At 42.9% G+C, this 18,857-nt stretch overlaps 1 protein-coding gene across 3 annotated transcripts in view; it reads right to left on the bottom strand.

Moving 5' to 3' along the window:
• RALGAPB (Ral GTPase activating protein non-catalytic subunit beta) overlaps positions 1–18,654 on the bottom strand; it is a 110,959-nt gene extending 92,305 nt beyond the window's left edge. For 2 of the 3 annotated variants that reach the window (XM_033186400.1, XM_033186402.1), the window contains exon 1: positions 18,142–18,654. The gene's annotated coding sequence lies outside the window, so the exon portion shown is untranslated. The remainder of the gene's footprint in view (positions 1–18,141) is intronic. The other variant, XM_033186401.1, reaches the window with a different exon arrangement.
• Positions 18,655–18,857: the final 203 nt, after the last annotated feature.

Raw genomic sequence — 18,857 nt, 5'->3', positions numbered from 1 at the left:
CAACCAGTCTCCTAATGATATGCATTCACTTCATTCCCCATTTTTTTGTCACCAGGAAATAATGATGCAATAAACATACTTGTTAACATACCCTTAAGAAGCAGCAGCCTTTTTACTTCTGTGGAATAAGTTCTCGAGTTAAACTGCTAGATAAAAGGGTACATGTATTTTTAATGTTATTAGGTCTTACCAGATTGCTTCCCAAAAAAACCGTAACAATTCCCGTTTACATTAGGAACAGATAAGAGCCATTCTCTCATTTCACCCCTCTCCCTGCTAGAAATCAGCATTATTTATTTATTTGCCAACTTGATAGGTATAAAATAAAATTTCATTGTTCTAGCCAAAGATTTACTTTTATTTTACAGCTTCCAGTCTTGAGTCTGGCTTAGAAGGTTTTACCCTCCCATCCCCTCTATCAGTGTTTTTCAAACTGTGGGTCACGAAACTATCAATGTTTTTCAAACATGAAATAAATGTTTGATAATAAATAAATGTTTTTCAAACATGAAATAAATGTGAGTCATAAAATAAATGTTATGGATAACATTTATTTTAATTAGATGGTATAGGATGTATGATAAAGGCATCACACAGAATAAAGGTAAGCAATGTTTCTGTGAAACTTGATTCCTTTGTAATATATGCATATGTTCTGGATCACAATGGAAAATGCATTTTTTGTTCTTTTTTTCTTTTTGTTTTTTGAGACGAAGTTTCGCTCTTGTTGCCCAGGCTGGAGTACAACGGTGCGATCTTGGCTCACCGCAACCTCTGCCTCCCGGGTTCAAGCTCTGCCTCCCGGGTTCAAGCAGTTCTCCTGCCTCAGCATCCTGAGTAGCTGGGATTACAGGCATGCACCACCACACCCGGCTAATTTTGTATTTTTAGTAGAGGCGGGGTTTCTCTATGTTGGTCAGGCTGGTCTCGAACTCCTGATCTCAGGTGATCCGCCCGCCTCAGCCTCCCAAAGTGTTGGGATTACAGGCATGAGCCACCACGCCCAGCAGAAAATACATTTCTTATAGGTCTTAGTCCAAAAATTTGAAAACATAACCCTAATGTGAATTTGTAGTCTTCTAGATTTTCCTGCAAGATAACTGCATAATTTTTTACACTTAACTTGTATATTCATCTGGAATGTACTTCTGTAAGTGGTATACGAAAGGTCCGATTTTACTTTCTTCTAAATGCATGGTCAGTTGTGTCAGCATCACCTCTTAAAAATACATCCTTTATGCACTAAACTGAAATACTAATTCTGTCATATACTAAATTTTCATTTATTCTAGAATCTATGAGACTTCTGTTCTATTCAACTATTTGTCTATTCCCATGCCAACCCATAATGATTTAAGTTCAGTGGTTTTATAGAATGTTATTTCCAAAACTTTACTGTCTTTTCTAGACATTTATTCTTCAGTATACAATTTATTATTTTATCCAAATCAAAAAATCAACAATAAAGCCTTGCTAGAATTCTAATGGGAACTGCACATACCATCTGTCAGCCTCGTCTTCTACTGCCACTTTCCCACAAATATCCCAAACAATGGCCACAAAGAACTACTGATTGCACAAGCCCAGCAAACTCTTTCTTAACCTAGGTCACTGGCTATGCTGCTCCCACTGACTGAACTGCCATTCCCTGCCTTGATCCACCTTATGAAGTACTCAGCCTTCAAAGCTCAACTCAAATGTCCTCTCTTTGGTAAAACCTTTCTTGACTCCTTAGACCAACTCCTCTCACCTGAGTGCCTATTACCGGATGTTCATATAAAGTTGCCCATTAGCTCATTTGCTAGTGGTGTAGAGATACATTCACCACAAAAGTGTCAGCCTTTTTTGACTGGGGACCTCGCCTCCTGAACCTCTGAGTGCCTGGCACACAGTGGACACTGAACATGTGTTTGAAAGTGTCAAGGTTTACCAATGGGAAAAAGGAAGATATCAGAAGGTATTCCCTCTATTCCACTAAAGTGTGTCCAAAATTTTGTATGTTATATTCAAATAAAAATTGAAAAATATTCATTTGTTTGAAGCTAATTACTAGTAAAAATAAAAGTTGGATGGTTTTCAAATATTAAATAAATATTTAATATTCAGGGTCCATCACAGCACATTATTGGAAGAAAACAGGTTTTAAGAAGGAAAAAAAAAAAGGACAAACTAGCTCTCAAACTCTACTGTACACTTAAGAATCATCGGGGGAGGAAAGGGTCTAGCTGAAAATGCAGACTCCTAGGTCCCATTCAGAGAAAGCTCAATTCTGCAGGTCTGAGCTGGGGCCTGAGAATCTGCATTTTTAAGAAATGGCCACTACCCTCCCAATTCTGAAGAGAGGAGTATACATTATGAAAGACCAATTGAAATAGGTTTAATAGCTCTTAAATCCTTCTGATAAACTTTTTTAAGTTTTTAAATTAAGAAATTTTCATTCTCTAAATGTATTAATGTTTAAATGATTAAATGAAAACAAAAAATGCTTTCAAGAAACATGTAAAATAGAAAGATATAGGCCAGGCGTAGTGGCTCACACCTGTAATCCCAGCAGTCTGGGAGGCTCAGGTGGGCGGATCACCTAAGGTCAGGAGTTTGAGACCAGCCTGGACAACATCATGGTGAAACCCCATCTCCACTAAAAATACAAAAATTAGCTGGGCATGGTGTCACACACCTGTAACCCCAGCTACTTGGGAGGCTGAGGCAGGAGAATCACACGAAACCGGGAGGTGTAGGTTGCAGTGAGCAGAGATGGTGCCATAGCACTCCAGCCTGGGCCACAAAAGCAAAACTCCATCTCAAAAAAAAAACAAAAAACAAAGATATAGAAAGGATACAATGAAAAAGCTGAACTAAAACATCAAAATATATGTAACAGAAAAAAAGATGCTAAACTTTCACAAAATGCAGACAGACAAAAAACATTAAGACAAAAAAATGCATTATAATTACAGATATATTAAGTAAAACGAGAACATAAACATTAGAAACAAACATGGAAGAAACACAAAGGCAACTAAAGTATTATTTTGTACCTATTAAACTAACAAAACAAGTGATAAAACTCAACTCTGGCTCACACCTGTAATCCCAGCACTTTGGGAGACCGAGGCGGGCAGATCACCTGGGGTCAGGAGTTCAAGACCAGCCTGGCCAACATGGCAAAACCCATCTCTACTAAAAGCACAAAAATTAGCCAGGCATGGTGGTGGGTGCCTGTAATTCCCAGCTACTCAGGACGCTGAGGCAGGAGAGGCTTAAACCTGGGAGGCAGAGATTGCAGTAAGCTGAGGTCGCGCGCTGCACTCCAGCCTTCATGACAAGAGAGAGACTCCGTCTCAAAAAAAGAAAAAACAAAAAACTCAACTCTGATGAAGAGGTAAGGGCCCAATTGAGAGCTTAGGGCAATGATTTTTAATAGAAAAACCTGTTACCTAGAGGCACTGTGGAAATATTAAGTGTACTTTTGGTTAGCACAATGATTGGGGCAGGCTCCTGGTATTACAGGCAGTCAGGAAATCTAGACATCCTGTACTGCATGAGACAGTCCTGCACAATGAACAATTATGCTACATCTCACATGACTTTTGAACATCTGCTAGAAAATCACTGTCTAAGACTAAAAATTAACTTCATTTACATATAAATACAAAATATATTATGCTATTTTAATAGGCTGAATTTTCCAATAATGCAATTAATCACGTAAATTAAGGAAGACTAAGCTTCATTATCTTTAGAACCAAGAACTGTTCACAACCCTAGAAAAATCACATCACCAGGCCGGGTGCAGTGGCTCATGCCTGTAATCCCGGCACTTTGGGAGGCCAAGGCGGGCAGATCACCTGAGGTTAGGAGTTCAAGACTAGCTTGACCAACATGGAAAAACCTCGTCTCTACTAAAAATACAAAATTAGCCAGGCGTGGTGGTGCATGCCTGTAATCCCAGCTACTCAGGAGGCTGAGGCAGGAGGATCGCTTGAACGCGGGAGGCGGAGGTTGCTGTGAACCGAGATCACGCCATTGCACTCCAGCCTGGGCAACAAGAGCGAAACTCACTCTCAAAAAAAAAAAAAAAAAAGGAAAAGAAAAGAAAAATCATATCACCAATGGCCAAGCCACTTGTAGTATTTGAACTGCTAATATCCACATTTGTGTCAGAAACACAATAGCAGGGACTACATATATACTTATTTAGCCCTTATTTCAAGATGTCAAACATAAAGAAAAAGTGTCATATTACTGTCTTACTTCTCAACTTATAAGTAGACACAAGCACCTGCCTACTTCATTGTACCCTCTAGGCATAGTTGTATATATTTTCATTGAAATCCTAATTATGACAGTAATTTATGTTTTTCCTTTATTAGAGTTAGAAAGTTTCATTGATTTTTTAATAAAAATCTGTGTGTTGGTAAGCTTTATATATATATATATAATTTTTTTTTTTTTTGAGACAGGGTTTCACCCTGTCACCCAGGCCGGAATCCACTGGCACAATCATGGCTCACTGCAGCCTCAACATTCCAGGCTCAAGTGATCCTCCCTCCTCATGCCCAGCTAATTTTTCATATTTTGGGGAGTTTCACCATGTTGCCCAGGCTAGTCTCAAACTCCTGGACTCAAGCAATCTGGCTATCTTGGCCTCTCAAAATCCTGAGATTACAGGTGTGAGCCACCATGCTTGGCTAGTAGGTTATATATTATCTGTTAATTTCAGGATACAAAGGTAGTTAATTACCACATAAAATCTGAAAAGATTGAAAACGACCAATGTAGGAAAGTAACATATTAAGTAGTGAAGTGGGTAGAGTGAGTGCTATGGCAAAGGAGAATATACAAGCTCTGTTTACAGCTATTACTCAGTTCTAGCTGTCACCTGGAAGGAATGCAGAGCCAGACTTGCCAGATAATCCAATTTTTAAAGAGACACAGAAAATCTGGACATTTCTACAAAGTCTCCTACTCTTTTTTATTTTTTATTTTTTGAGACGGAGTCTTGCTCTGTCGCCCAGGCTGGAGTGCAGTGGCGTGATCTTGGCTCACTGCAAGCTCTGCCTCCCGGGTTCACACCATTCTCCTGCCTCAGCCTCCTGAGTAGCTGGGACTACAGGCGCCCACCACCACACCCGGCTAATTTTTTGTATTTCCGGTAGAGATGGGGTTTCACCATGTTAGCCAGGATGGTCTCGATCTCCTGACCTCGTGATCCGCCCACCAGGCGTGAGCCACCACGCCCGGCCAAAGTCTCCTACTCTTTAAATGTTATCAACTAAACTCAAGATAAAAGATAAATTTTTAAAAAAAGTGGGCTAAAAAAGAACTTATCTATGGTCCAATTTATGCCTCTGATCACAGATAAAGGTGTACACTAGTTTTGGTAACTGAATTAGCAAAATCCTTGTGGAAAGAGGATAGTAAAGTGTATACTCTGTGTATAAGCTGTTGGTACCCCAGAAGTCACCCCAACCCACTTTTGCTGCAGGGGCTGGGCTTATAACCCAACTATGGAGGTCCTACAACTTCACTTTATTTCATGGTGGTTGCTGTTAGAGAAAAAAAGGATGAAGGCAAAGTGCAGTGATAGATTTGGTCGACGGAGTTCCATTAAGCCCAGTATTGTCAGTGGCCAGCCTACTCTTTTTTTTACCTTTTCTTTTTTTTTTTTTTAAGATGGAGTCTCGCTCTGTAACCCAGGCTGGAGTGCAGTAGCACCATCTTGGCACACTGCAACCTCCGCCTCCTGGATTCAAGCAATTCTGCCTCAGACTCCCAAGTAGCTGGGACTACAGGCACCTACCACCACATCTGGCTAATTTCAATATTTTTAGTAGAGACGGGGTTTCACCATATCGGCCAGGCTGGTCTCAAATTCCTGACCTTGTGATCCACCCGCCTTGGCCTCCTCAAGTGCTGGGATTACAGGCATGAGCCACTGTGACCACCCAGCCTACCTTAAATGCACACAAATAAGAACCTCCTCCTGCTGTTGCGGCTCAAGCTATCCAAAGCAACAAACCTCAGAGATCTTGGAGAACATTACTTTCAGGAGCCAGAACTGCCGCATCACCTAGGCCCTCCTAGGCAAGAATGTTCATATCTGCATCAACCTCTCAGGATAACACCATGGCAGAATCCTCATGAGTCTTAATCACACTTGCCATGTCTTTGTCCACTTGCCATGGGGCTGTTTGTAGCTCCATCCTGTTAATAAGCTGGCATGCTTGTAAGGCAGCTCAGGCTGATGTGTCATTCTCCTAAACATTCACCCAAGGATAGCATGAATGTTTTGCCAGTACAAAGCAGAAGACACAGAATGCCTTGACCCGGTAATCTGACTTAAGTTTATCCTTACAAAACAGCTCAATTTTAAAAAACGTACAAGATGCTCACTGTAGTATTATATATAAGATGGGGAAGAGGGTGTAATTTAACTTCCATCAATAATGGGAAAATTTCATATATTAGGGCATATTAATTCTATATACTATTATGTAGCCATTAAACACTGAGATTACATAGAAGCATAAAAACATACATGAGAGTGGTTAAGAGCAAGTGCTCTGGAACTAAGCTTCACAGATTCAAATCCCAGCTCTACCTGCAAGCTGGGTAATGTTGCAAAAGTTACTCTACTTCTGTGCTGGAACATCCTCGTCTGTAAAATGGGGATAATAGTAGAATTAGGTATGGTGGCTCACATCTATAATTCCAGGACCATGGGAGGCGGAGGTAGGCAGACTGCTTGAGTCTAAGAGTTTGAGACCAGCCTAAGCAACATGGAGAAAACCCATCTCCACAAAAAACACAAAAAAGTTAGCCAGGCATGGTGGTACACATCTGTTGTGTACACATCTGTTGTCCCAGCTACCTTGAAGGCTGAGGTAGAAGGATCACTTGGGTACTGGTGTTGGGGCTGCAGTGAGTCATGACTGTGCCACTTCACTCCAGCCTGGGCTATAGAGCGAGACTCTGTCTCAAAAAAAAAAAGGCAAATAGATTAGGAGCCTACACATTTTGCTGTGGTGGTGATTAAAGAATCACATATGTAATCTGTTTGAAACATGCCCTTGTCCATGTAAATAATCAATAAATATTAAATAGATGAAGAAAAACATATATATAGTAATTACAACTAGATAAACACAAAGGCCAGATGTGGTGGCTCACGCCTATAATCCCAGGACTTTGGGAGGCCAAGGTGGATGGATCACCTGAGGTCAGGAGTTCGAGACTGGCCTGACCAACATGGTGAAACCCTGTCTCTACTAAAAATACAAAAATTAGCTAGGTGTAGTGGTGCGTGCCTGTAATCCCAGCTACTTGGGAGGCTGAGGCAGTAGAATGTCTTGAACCTGGGAGGCTGAGGTTGCAGTGAGCCAAAATGGTGCCATTGCACTCCAGCCTAGGTAACAAAGCAAGATTCCATCTCAAAAAATAATAATAAAAGTAAACATACAGCTGTAAGTAAAGATTAGAAGGATGGTAGAAATGCAAGTACAGTTGACCCTTGAACAACATGGGTTTCAACTGCTCAGGTCCACTTACATATGGATTTTCTTCCATTTCTGTCATCCCTAAGACAGCAAAACTAATTCCTCTGCTTCTTCCTCAGCCTATTCAACATGCAGATGATGAAGATGAAGACCTTTATGATCCACTACCACGTAATGAATAGTAAATATATTTTCTCTTCCTTATAATTCTTAATAACATTTTATTTTCTCTTACTTTAAGCATATGGCATATATATATACAAAATATGTATTATTTGACGGTTTATGTTATTGGCCAGACTCCTGGTCAACAGAAGACGATAGTAGTTTTGGGAGAGTCAAAAGTTACATGAAAATTTTTGACTGCACAGAGTCAGTGCTCCTAACCCCTATGATGTCCAAAAGTCAACTGTAGTTTTAACTTAGTGGTAGAAATGTTGGTACAACTTAATGTAATATGTTTTTATTACATCTTCATGTCATAGAATTGGTAAGTATATGTCAGCATCCTGACTATACATGTGAACATTCAGAGACACTGGCAGGGACCACCAAGTAGACTTATTCAATAAACAGCTATTAACCATCTATTTTATCCAATGCAGTGTTAAAACCGTGAAGAAGAAAGATTAATAGGACTTGGTTCCTGTTTTCAATGAGTTTATGGCGTAAGTAAGGAGATTAACATTTATACATTGATATGGTTTAGCTGTGTCCCCACTCAAATCTCATCTTGAATTGTAACTCCCACAATTTCCATCTGTCATGGGAGCAACCCCATGGGAGGTGACTGAATTATGGGGGCAGGTCTTTACTGTGCTGTTCTCATGACAGTGAATGAATCTCACGAGATCTGATGGCTTTTTAAAAACCAGAGTTTGCCTGCACAAGTTCTCTCTTTGCCTGCTGTCATCCACATAAGATGTAACTCGCTCTTCCCTGCCTTCCGCCATGATTGTGAGGCTTCCCCAGCCACATGGAACTAGGATTTCTCCATTAAACCTCTTTCCTTTGTAAATTGTTCAGTCTCAGGTATGTCTTTACCAGCAGTGTGAAAACAGACTAATACATACCATAAATAACTACAACATAAGTTAGAACATTAAAATGTTGAACGTGGTATTTTTAAAAACTATAGGCAAGATACCATGGAAGTTCAAAGGAAAAAGACTACTTTTGATTGAAAGATAGGCTGAGCTGGAAAACAATAGGGTAAGATTAGGGAAGACTACAGATACAGAGCGTATGAACTGTGCATTAAAGGAAGGGTATAATTTTGACAGAGGTAAGAAAACTGAGGTGATAAGACTGAGAGTAAAAAGGGGTAGATAATGCTGGGCTCAGTGGCTCACTCCTGTAATCCCAGCACTTCGGGAGGCCAAGGAGGGTGGATCACAAGGTCAGGAGATTGAGACCATCATGGCTAACACAGTGAAACCCTGTCTCTACTAAAAACAAAAAAAAAAAATTAGCCGGGTGTGGTGGCACGTGCCTGTAGTCCCATCTATTAGGGAGGCTGAGGCAGGAGAATGGTGTGAACCTAGGAAGCAGAGCTTGCAGTGAGCCGAGATTGCGCCACTGCACTCCAGCCTGGGCGATAGAGCAAGACTCTGTCTCAAAAAAAAAAAAAAAGAGAGAGGGGGCAGATAAAAGAGAAAATAAAACACATAAAAGAGCCAGGCACATTGGCTCACGCCTGTAATCCCAACATTTTGGGAGGCCGAGGCGGGTCAGGAGATCAAGACCAAGCTGACCAACATGGTGAAACCCTATCTCTACTAAAAATACAAAAACTACCAGGGTGTGGTGGTGTGCGCCTGTAATCCCAGCTACTCAGGAGGCTGAGGCAGGAGAATCACTTGGATCCAAGAGGCGGGGGTTAGAGTGAGCTGAGACTGCACCACTACACTACAGCCTGGGTGGCAAGCCAGACTCCATCTCAAAAAAAAAAAAAAAGAAAAGAAAAGAAAAGAAAATACATAAAAGAAAGGACACTTGCTTCAGGTAGCAAAAAAAAAAAAAAAAAAAAAGGTACCAGAAACTGAAAACCCAGAGTGAAAGGAAAGACAGCTATATGTAGAAGGTGGTAAGGTTTCAAAGGTAAGCAGTGACCAATTTTGAAGGACTCTGAATGCTAGGATTGAATATTCGTAATTAATTCAGTAAAACTGGAAGCAGAAAATGAGCAAAAGGTTAACCTTATCTTAGCCGGGCATGGTGGCACACGCCTGTAATCCCAGCTACTCAGGAGCCTGAGGCATAAGAATTGTTTGAACCCAGGAGGTAGAGGTTGCAGTGAGCTGAGATGGCACCACTGCACTCCAGCCTGAGCAACAGAGCAAGACCCTGTTTCAAAAAAAAAAAAAGAGAGAGGGGGCAGATAAAAGAGAAAATAAAACACATAAAAGAGCCAGGCACATTGGCTCACGCCTGTATCCCAACATTTTGGGAGGCCGAGGCGGGTCAGGAGATCAAGACCAAGCTGACCAACATGGTGAAACCCTATCTCTACTAAAAATACAGAAACTACCAGGGTGTGGTGGTGTGCGCCTGTAATCCCAGCTACTCAGGAGGCTGAGGCAGGAGAATCACTTGGATCCAAGAGGCGGGGGTTAGAGTGAGCTGAGACTGCACCACTACACTACAGCCTGGGTGGCAAAGCCAGACTCCATCTCAAAAAAAAAAAAAAAAAAGAAAAGAAAAGAAAATACATAAAAGAAAGGACACTTGCTTCAGGTAGCAAAAAAAAAAAAAAAAAAAGGTACCAGAAACTGAAAACCCAGAGTGAAAGGAAAGACAGCTATATGTAGAAGGTGGTAAGGTTTCAAAGGTAAGCAGTGACCAATTTTGAAGGACTCTGAATGCTAGATTGAATATTCGTAATTAATTCAGTAAAACTGGAAGCAGAAAATGAGCAAAAGGTTAACCTTATCTTAGCCGGGCATGGTGGCACACGCCTGTAATCCCAGCTACTCAGGAGCCTGAGGCATAAGAATTGTTTGAACCCAGGAGGTAGAGGTTGCAGTGAGCTGAGATGGCACCACTGCACTCCAGCCTGAGCAACAGAGCAAGACCCTGTTTCAAAAAAAAAAAAGAAGAAGAAAGTTTAACCTTATCACAAGCATGACACATCAGAAACTAAATTTCCATTAAAGCAATCTGATGGAAGTGTCCAAAGATACATTGAAGGGATAGTAGAAGGGCAAACTCCAATGTGGCTACCATATAGGCGAAGGCTGAGGGCGGTCAGGGGGATAACGGGGAAGTGTCAGGCACTGTAGTGAGATATGATAATATAACTGAAGTTAGATGATTAAGGACTTTAACTGCTATATTAGGGATCCTGAGTCTCCTCCCCAGTTGGCTGTCTGCTATCAACCTGAGCTGCTAGCAGAGAAATCTCTGCCTTCAATGCTCCAGAAGTAAACATGATGAGAAGAAGGGGAAGAAGTCAACAGTGCTCGCCTGCAGATCCCTTAATTTCCTTCCCAACTCTATATGTACTCATATTCTTTTTTTTTTTTTTTTTTTTTTTTTTTGAGACGGAGTCTTGCTCTGTCGCCCAGGCTGGAGTGCAGTGGCCGGATCTCAGCTCACTGCAAGCTCCGCCTCCTGGGTTTACGCCATTCTCCTGCCTCAGCCTCCTGAGTAGCTGGGACTACAGGCGCCCGCCACCTCGCCCGGCTAGTTTTTTGTATTTTTTAGTAGAGACGAGGTTTCACCGTGTTCGCCAGGATGGTCTCGATCTCCTGACCTCGTGATCCGCCCGTCTCGGCCTCCCAAAGTGCTGGGATTACAGGCTTGAGCCACCGCGCCCGGCCTATGTACTCACATTCTAGGTATTCTCTCTGGAGGTTCTGTATGCTGGGTAACAACTTATGGCTTGTAAGCACCACCGCAAAATAACATGCAAGTTTGGTCTAAATGACAAATAACCAAAATAATCAATACAATGGTGGACACTCTAAGACCACAGCCTGACATTAATTACATCAATTGATTCAACCAATATTTATTACATGCCTTCTATGCAACCAGCACAAAATAAACAAGATCCCTGTTCTCAAGGAGCTTCAAGTCTCATTACAAAGAACAATTCTTTAAAACTTTGTAAAGTACATCCAGATATCAGTTATTTCATTAAACAAACATTAAACACCAGCTACATGTCAAATTTGTCCTAGGATTTAGGGATGCAACTATAAACAAGACACAATGGCTGCCCAAAAGAAAGTTTCATAGTGGGGAAGACAAGAGAAATCAAAGATGACACCATGGTACAGTAGTATTCAATATGGTAACTGATGAGTTATGACAGCAGCATAATACAACAAAACAAACTACTCGAGGCTGGGCGTGGTGGCTCACGCCTGTAACCCCAGCACTTTGGGAGGCCGAGGCAGGTGGATCACTTGAGGTCAGGAGTTTGAGACCAACCTGGCCAACATGCAGAGCCTCATCTCTACTAAAAATACAAAAATTGGCCGGGTGCGGTGGCTCATGCCTGTAATCCAGGACTTTTGGAGGCCGAGGCGGGCGGATCACCTGAAGTCAGGAGTTCAAGACCAGCCTGACCAACATGGAGAAACCCCGTCTGTACTAAAAATACAAAATTAGCCGGGCATGTTGCCATGCGTCTGTAATCTCAGCTACTCAGGAGCCTGAGGGAGGAGAATCACTTGAATCCGGGAGGCAGAGGTTGAGGTGAGCCAAGGTGGCATCATTGCACTTCAGCCTGGGCAACAAGAGTGAAACTCTGTCTCAAAAAATAAAATAATATAATAATAATAATACAAAAATTAGCTGGGTGCAGTGGCGGCTGCCTGTAATCCCAGCTACTCAGGAGGCTAAGGCGGGAGAATTGCTTGAACCCGGGAGGCAAAGGCTGCAGTGAGCTGAGATCACGCCATTGCACTCTAGCCTGGGTGACTCAGGGAGACTCCATCTCAAAAAAAAAAAGAAAAACTACTTTAGATCCTGCTTGAGCACAATGTACCTTTGCATAATTGATCATTTTCAAAGAGCTTTCACATGTTACTTCGTTTTATTCCAATAACAATCCTAGAAGGTTAGGTAAGACAGATGTCACTAACCACTAGGTAAGGAAACAAAGCAAAGCTATGACTTGCTCAGGATCACATCAAGCAACAGCAGATCTGGGACAAGAAACTCCACCTCTTGCCTCAAAGTCCAGTGCTGCTTCCCTTTGTTCTGACTCCATACCATACCATATGACCTTGGACAAGTCAACTGGCATTTCTCTTTTTGAGACAAGGTCTCACTCTGTTGCTCAGGCTGGAGTGCAGTGGCATGATCTCGGCTCATAGCAGCCTCTGCCTCCCAGGCTTAAGTAATCCTCCCACTCAGCCTCCCAAGTAACTGAGACCACAGGATTGTGTCACCACGCTCCACTAATTTTTTAAAAAACTTTTATAGAGGCCGGGCGCGGTGGCTCAAGCCTGTAATCCCAGCACTTTGGGAGGCCAAGATGGGCGGATCATGAGGTCAGGAGATCGAGACCATCCTGGTTAACACGGTGAAACCTCGTCTCTACTAAAAATACAAAAAACTAGCCGGGCGAGGTGGCGGGCGCCTGTAGTCCCAGCTACTCCGGAGGCTGAGGCAGGAGAATGGCATAAACCCGGGAGGCGGAGCTTGCAGTGAGCTGAGATCCGGCCACTGCACTCCAGCCTGGGCGACAGAGCAAGACTCCGTCTCAAAAAAAAAAAAATTTTTATAGAGACAAAGTCTCATTATGCTGCCCAGGCTGGTCTCAAACTCCTGAGCTCAAGCAATCCTCCCACCTCGGCCTCACAAAGTGTTGGGATTATAGGTCAGCCACCGTACCTGGCCACCTGGCATTTCTTTGTCACAGTTTCCTCATCTGTAAAACAGGGAGAATATCTGCAGTGCCTATCTAGAGTGACCTGGGAGAAGGATCAAATAAAGCAACCTAAGTTGACATACTTTGAAATGTACCAATGGAAGGTACACATTATAAGATACGCCTATTTCTCTTGAGAAAAAGAGGATACAGGGTGCTAAAACACTGAGCAAATAAATAAACTGTGCTGGATTTTAAGGTGCACCAAATTCATCCATATTAACCTCATGACTAATAAAGGCAAAGGGACTATACTTCATATTTCTGTTGTAGTCCGATTGACCCCATAAGGCAAACATCAATAAAGCTGGCAAAAAAGGAATGTATTCGCCTATGTACCAGATGCTATTAGAGATCCTATTAAACACCTGAATTACAGGAAAGAAAGACAGGTTCTGCCTGCATCTCTCCTAAAACATGGAAAATGGTAGTTTTGGTAATCTACCCAAAGAATATTTGAATACCCTGTCTGCCCCCTACCAGCACCACCACAGTTCTCATCGTTTATGGCTCAGATCTTCTCTGTCTAATACAGCAGCTATCTCATGTAACTATTTAAATTTTAAAAACGTTTAATTTAAATAGTTTTAAGTTTAAACTATTTGAATCAAACACCACTTCCTTAGTTTTTAAGTGCTTACGAGTCACATGTGGCCAGTGGCTACCATATTAGAGCAGATAAGATTTAGTTCCATGATTGCAGAAAATTCTATTTGACAGAGCTGCTTCAGATACTACACTATTATTTTTATTATAACTTTCATTAGACTCCTAGAGGACAGGAGCCATGTCTTATTTATCTTTGTATTCCCAGTTTATATAGCTAAGTGCATTTCACACACTAAGTACTCACTATACAGGCAATCCTCAACTTACAATTTTCAACTGACCAGGGTGTGAAAGCAATATGCATTCAGTGAAAACTGTACTTTGAATTATCCACATAACCATTCTGTTTTTCACTTTCAGTACAGTATTCAATCAATTACATGAAATGTTCAACACTTTATTATAAAATAGGCTTTGTGCTAGATAATTTTGCCCAACTGTAGGCTAATGTAAATGTTCTGAGCATGTTTAAGGTAGATGAGGCTAAGCTATTCTGTTCAGCAGGTATATTAAATGCATTTTTGGCTTACGATCTTCTCAACTTTGATAGGTTTATTGGGAAGTAATCCCATCATAAGTCAAGGGGCCTTTAGATATCTAACTGAGTTTCTCAAACACAGTAGATCACTCTCTCCCCTTCCCTATCCCATGCACACACACAGACATGCAAACACAACAATACACAAGACAACCTTTCTCATGAGGCAGGAGTCTGGGGTGAAAGGGAACACCGTCCAGAGGAAGGAGGCCTGCTTTCTAGCCCTGGAGGTGCTAGAAGCTAACCATGTAGCCTTGGCCGAGTTACTTTCCCCATCTATAATAAAATGAAACTCCATGTGCCTTAGTTTTAAAACTTAAATCATCTCGCACCAAAGAAAATCAAGTATTCTGCCCAAAAAGTCTTTGCACATGTTAGGAAACACACCTGTTAACACTGCTGAGTACCTTGTATGAAACAAAATCCATTTCTAGGTCCCAAACTATCATGATTAGAGTGACTTTTGTTCTCTAAGCATGTGGAATTTTTTACCTTTACTTTGGGGCACAACTACAGACTTAAACCTTCAGCCTTAAAGATTGAGTTTCTTCCATGTGCTAAAGCAAGAATTGGATACTGTGTCCATATCTGATCAGAGACACAAGGACAAGTTTCTTGAGTATCTGAATTTAACATAAATTGTCCCATCAGTTTCTATTAGTGCTAAGCCTAAAAACTGAGCAAATAATACAAAACAGAACCAAGAAAATTTCTCTATAACAATCCTTATAAAGAATAGTTTATGGGCCAGAGACAGTGGCTCATGTTTGTAATCCCAGCACTTTGGGAGGCCTAGGCAGGCGGATCACTTAAGGTCAGGAGTTCGACACGAACCTGGCCAACATGGCAAAAACCTCTCTCAACTAAAAATACAAAAAAGTTAGCCGGGTGTGGTGGTGGGCCCCTATAGTCCCAGCTACTCAGGAGGCTGAGGCTGGAGAATCGTTTGAACCCAGGAGGCAGAGGTTGTAGTGAGCCGAGATTGTGCCACTGCACTCCAGCCTGGGGGACAGAGCGAGACTGCATCTCAAAAAAAAAAAAAAAGAAAAAAGAATATTTTACGAAATGTGTTTTTAATTCAGTCTACATACTTTGTCATGCTTAACTGCTGTTTAAAAAAAAACCTTTAATTGTCCAAAAACCTCTTCATAATGACCTTCACACACATATTCACTAACTTTTGCAAACCCTTACATGGTTTTAAGACCAACCAAGAACAAATCCAATCTGAATTATCAGCCTACCTTCCTTTAAAACTTGTAAATATAGCAAATGGGGCAATGGCAGTTCAGGCATTCTGCAATAAATATGTGCTAAATTTGTCAATTCCTGTGACATCATTATTTTACTCTTCATTAAGTACTTACGTCATCTCTCCTGGTGAACAGGACCAACCAATACCAATGGCAATCCCATCTACTTGTATTTACCAAATACCAACAAGGCAGTGGCATTTAGTGGATGACAATTAAACACTTTTTTGGACAATGAAGTAGGGAACACATGCAAAGGTCTAATAGTAATAAAAAGACTTTCCCTACAGACTTGATTGCATCTGATTGTGATAGAATCAGACATTAAAAATCAAGCAATGTTGATTGCACATGGTTAGTTACAGAGTGCCTTGCAATTGGTAAGAACTCAATGTGTGTGTTCAACTGCTGGACAAATTACTGAATATTCATTCCTAAGCAAAAAGAACAAAACTCTATAAGCTAGGAACTATCAAACATCTTTTACAAAAATGGACATAGAGAAGAATCTGTTTGCAACATGATCTATCTATGACATAAAAGGACCCAAACATTCCACTGAGTAAAAGCTTTGTGAGTCTGTATGTCAAAGCACTGGAAGGAATACAGAGATGAAGAAAACATGATCCCTGCCCTAAAGCTTCTCATAATATAGAAGTAGGGATAGAACTACAACTCAGAAAAGTAACTGGTAAGTTTCACTATGATGTTCCTAAAGAGCAAATTGGAAGGACTCAAGGTGGGTGGGGGTCAGGGACAGAGGTATCTTGAAGGGAATGCTTAAAGCTAATGTAGCCAGAGACAGGAAGAAAAGGGTATGTAGGCCTTGCACGGTATGTAGGCCTGGCACGGTAGCTCACATCTGTAATTCCACCACTATGGCAGGCCGTAGTGGGTGGACTGCTTCAGTCCAGGAGTTTGAGACCAGCCCGGGCAACATGGAGAAACCCCATCTCTACAAAAAAAATTCAAAAATTAGCCTGGCGTGGTAGTTCCAGCTACTTGGGAGGCTGAGGTGGGAGGATTGCTTGAGCTCAGGAGGCGGAGGCTGCAGTGAGCCAAGATCATGCCACTACATTCCAGCCTGGGCAACACAGAATGACTCTGTCTAAAAAAAAAAAAAGAAAAGGGTGTGTATATGTATATAGGAGAGAGCAAAAGTGTGTGCGTTTGGGTGGGGTGGCCAGAAAGTTCAGAGGACAGTCTAGGCAGACGAACAGCATATGTAAAAACGACCCAGAGGTTAGAGACGCTACACCTATAAGTATTGTATATTTAGTAAAATTCCAAAGAGTAGTTTGCATAAGATGCATACATTTTAAATGTTCCAGATGACTCAGAATCCCTGCAGAGAAAGTTACGTCCCACCCCTAACAGTCTTTCACAAGGTGTAGTGGTCAGTGAACCTAAAGATCTCTGCGGGTGGAATTTGCATGTTTAACAAGCTCCCAGACAATTCTCCTGCACACTTAAGCTGGAGAAACACAGATGCTTTTTGAGATGCAGAATTATCAAATTCCATGCGGTTCCCAAACTTTGCTGCACGCTGGAATCACTTGGGCATCTTTAAAAACCATTCTGAAGTCTGGCTTTCACCTCCAGATATTCTGACTGTTTTGGTCTGGGATGCCACATGGGCATCAGAAACCTTTACAAGAGTCCCCAGGTGATGTTTACCGTGTAGCAAAGTTGGAGAGCCACTGCCCTAATTGTTAAGCACTTGGGTCTCTGGAGTTGGATGCTTCGGTTCAAATTACTAGCTATGTGACCTTGGGTAATTAAGTCACCCAACCACCCAGGGACTCAGCTGCCTCGTCAGTAAAATGGGGACAACAATCCTACCTCATAGGGTTGCTGTGAAGTTAGACGTGGTGAACGTAATGGCCTGGCATGATGCCTGGCAGATAAGAAGCGCTTAATGGGGGTTAGCTGTTTACTCTCATCATCAACTCTTCCTCATCAGAGTGTCACTGTCACTGTGCAATGGGCAGCATCGTCCCCACTGGGCGGCAGCAACTCGCCTAACCTTTCTGCTGGACCAAATTCTTTGCGGGAGTTGTCTCGCTCCGCTCCAGACCCGCCCCCTCCCCCAGGTTGCCAGGAGAGCTTCGCCCGGCCGGGGAAGCTCCCAAGGATTAGACCGGGTTTACAGACTCGACAGCAACCGCCCACTCCAGGGCCAAGCTTTCCCCGCCCCCGTGGGTCTCCCAAACATTTGCAGATGCGCTTCCAAAGGCCGGGGCCCTGGAGCACCGAGAGCCGAGAAACAAGCCTCAGCCGTCCCTGGACCGCCGGGAGGGGAAGAGAGGGGAAGGAAAGGTGAGGGTCCGGCCGCGGCGGGGCCGACTGCCCGGTTACCTGAGGCGACGGGCGGGGCCCGCATCGCCGGGGCGGGCGCCGCCGCCGGCCGTACTCGGCCTTCCGCCTCACGCGACCAGTGCCATAGGGCCGGCGCTTTCACCGCCCTGGCCGGCCGTCCTCAGACGGTCCGTCAGTCCACCCGTCAGCGACTCTCCCAGGGCGCCAAGGGACGACGAAGGCCAGTCGGGCCAGCCGGCTGGGCTCTGCTCAGGCAGCTTCCGACTGCCAGGGGCGGTGGCGTCAAATAACTCCCCTGCCAAGTGGGCCACTGCGCGTGCGCGGTGTGCCTAATCAGCGCTTTCTGCGGGGCTGAACCGGTGGCGTCAAATAATTCCCGAGACACAGAGCCGGAAGCTGCGCCTGCGCAGCTATCCCAGCTCGCCGCGCGGGACGCATTCCGTCCTTCCTTTCCGGATCAAGTGGAGAGGGAGGAGTGAAGTGACGAATGCGCCTACCTCATCGCAGCACAGAGGAGGCGCTCCACCTGTGTCCTTAGGAATCTTACGACATCCTCTCCCCTGCTTTCGGTACAGACGGAGTAAGGGGCTTCTCTGCAAGATTCTGGATCCCACTCAGGTTCTAGGAATTTCTCCCATTCCACCATTACAGCACCCTTCCTCTGACATGATGTTCTTTACTCGCCGCACTCTTATTACACGGGCACAGCATTAATTATGAGCAGTACTCTATTCCAGGCTTGATGTGGGTTGCAA

Source organism: Trachypithecus francoisi, unplaced genomic scaffold, assembly GCF_009764315.1.
Source record: "Trachypithecus francoisi isolate TF-2019V2 unplaced genomic scaffold, Tfra_2.0 Lachesis_group21, whole genome shotgun sequence".
NCBI lineage: Eukaryota > Metazoa > Chordata > Mammalia > Primates > Cercopithecidae > Trachypithecus > Trachypithecus francoisi.
Note: the sequence above shows the minus strand (reverse complement) of the source record. Positions and strands in the feature narration are given on the sequence as shown.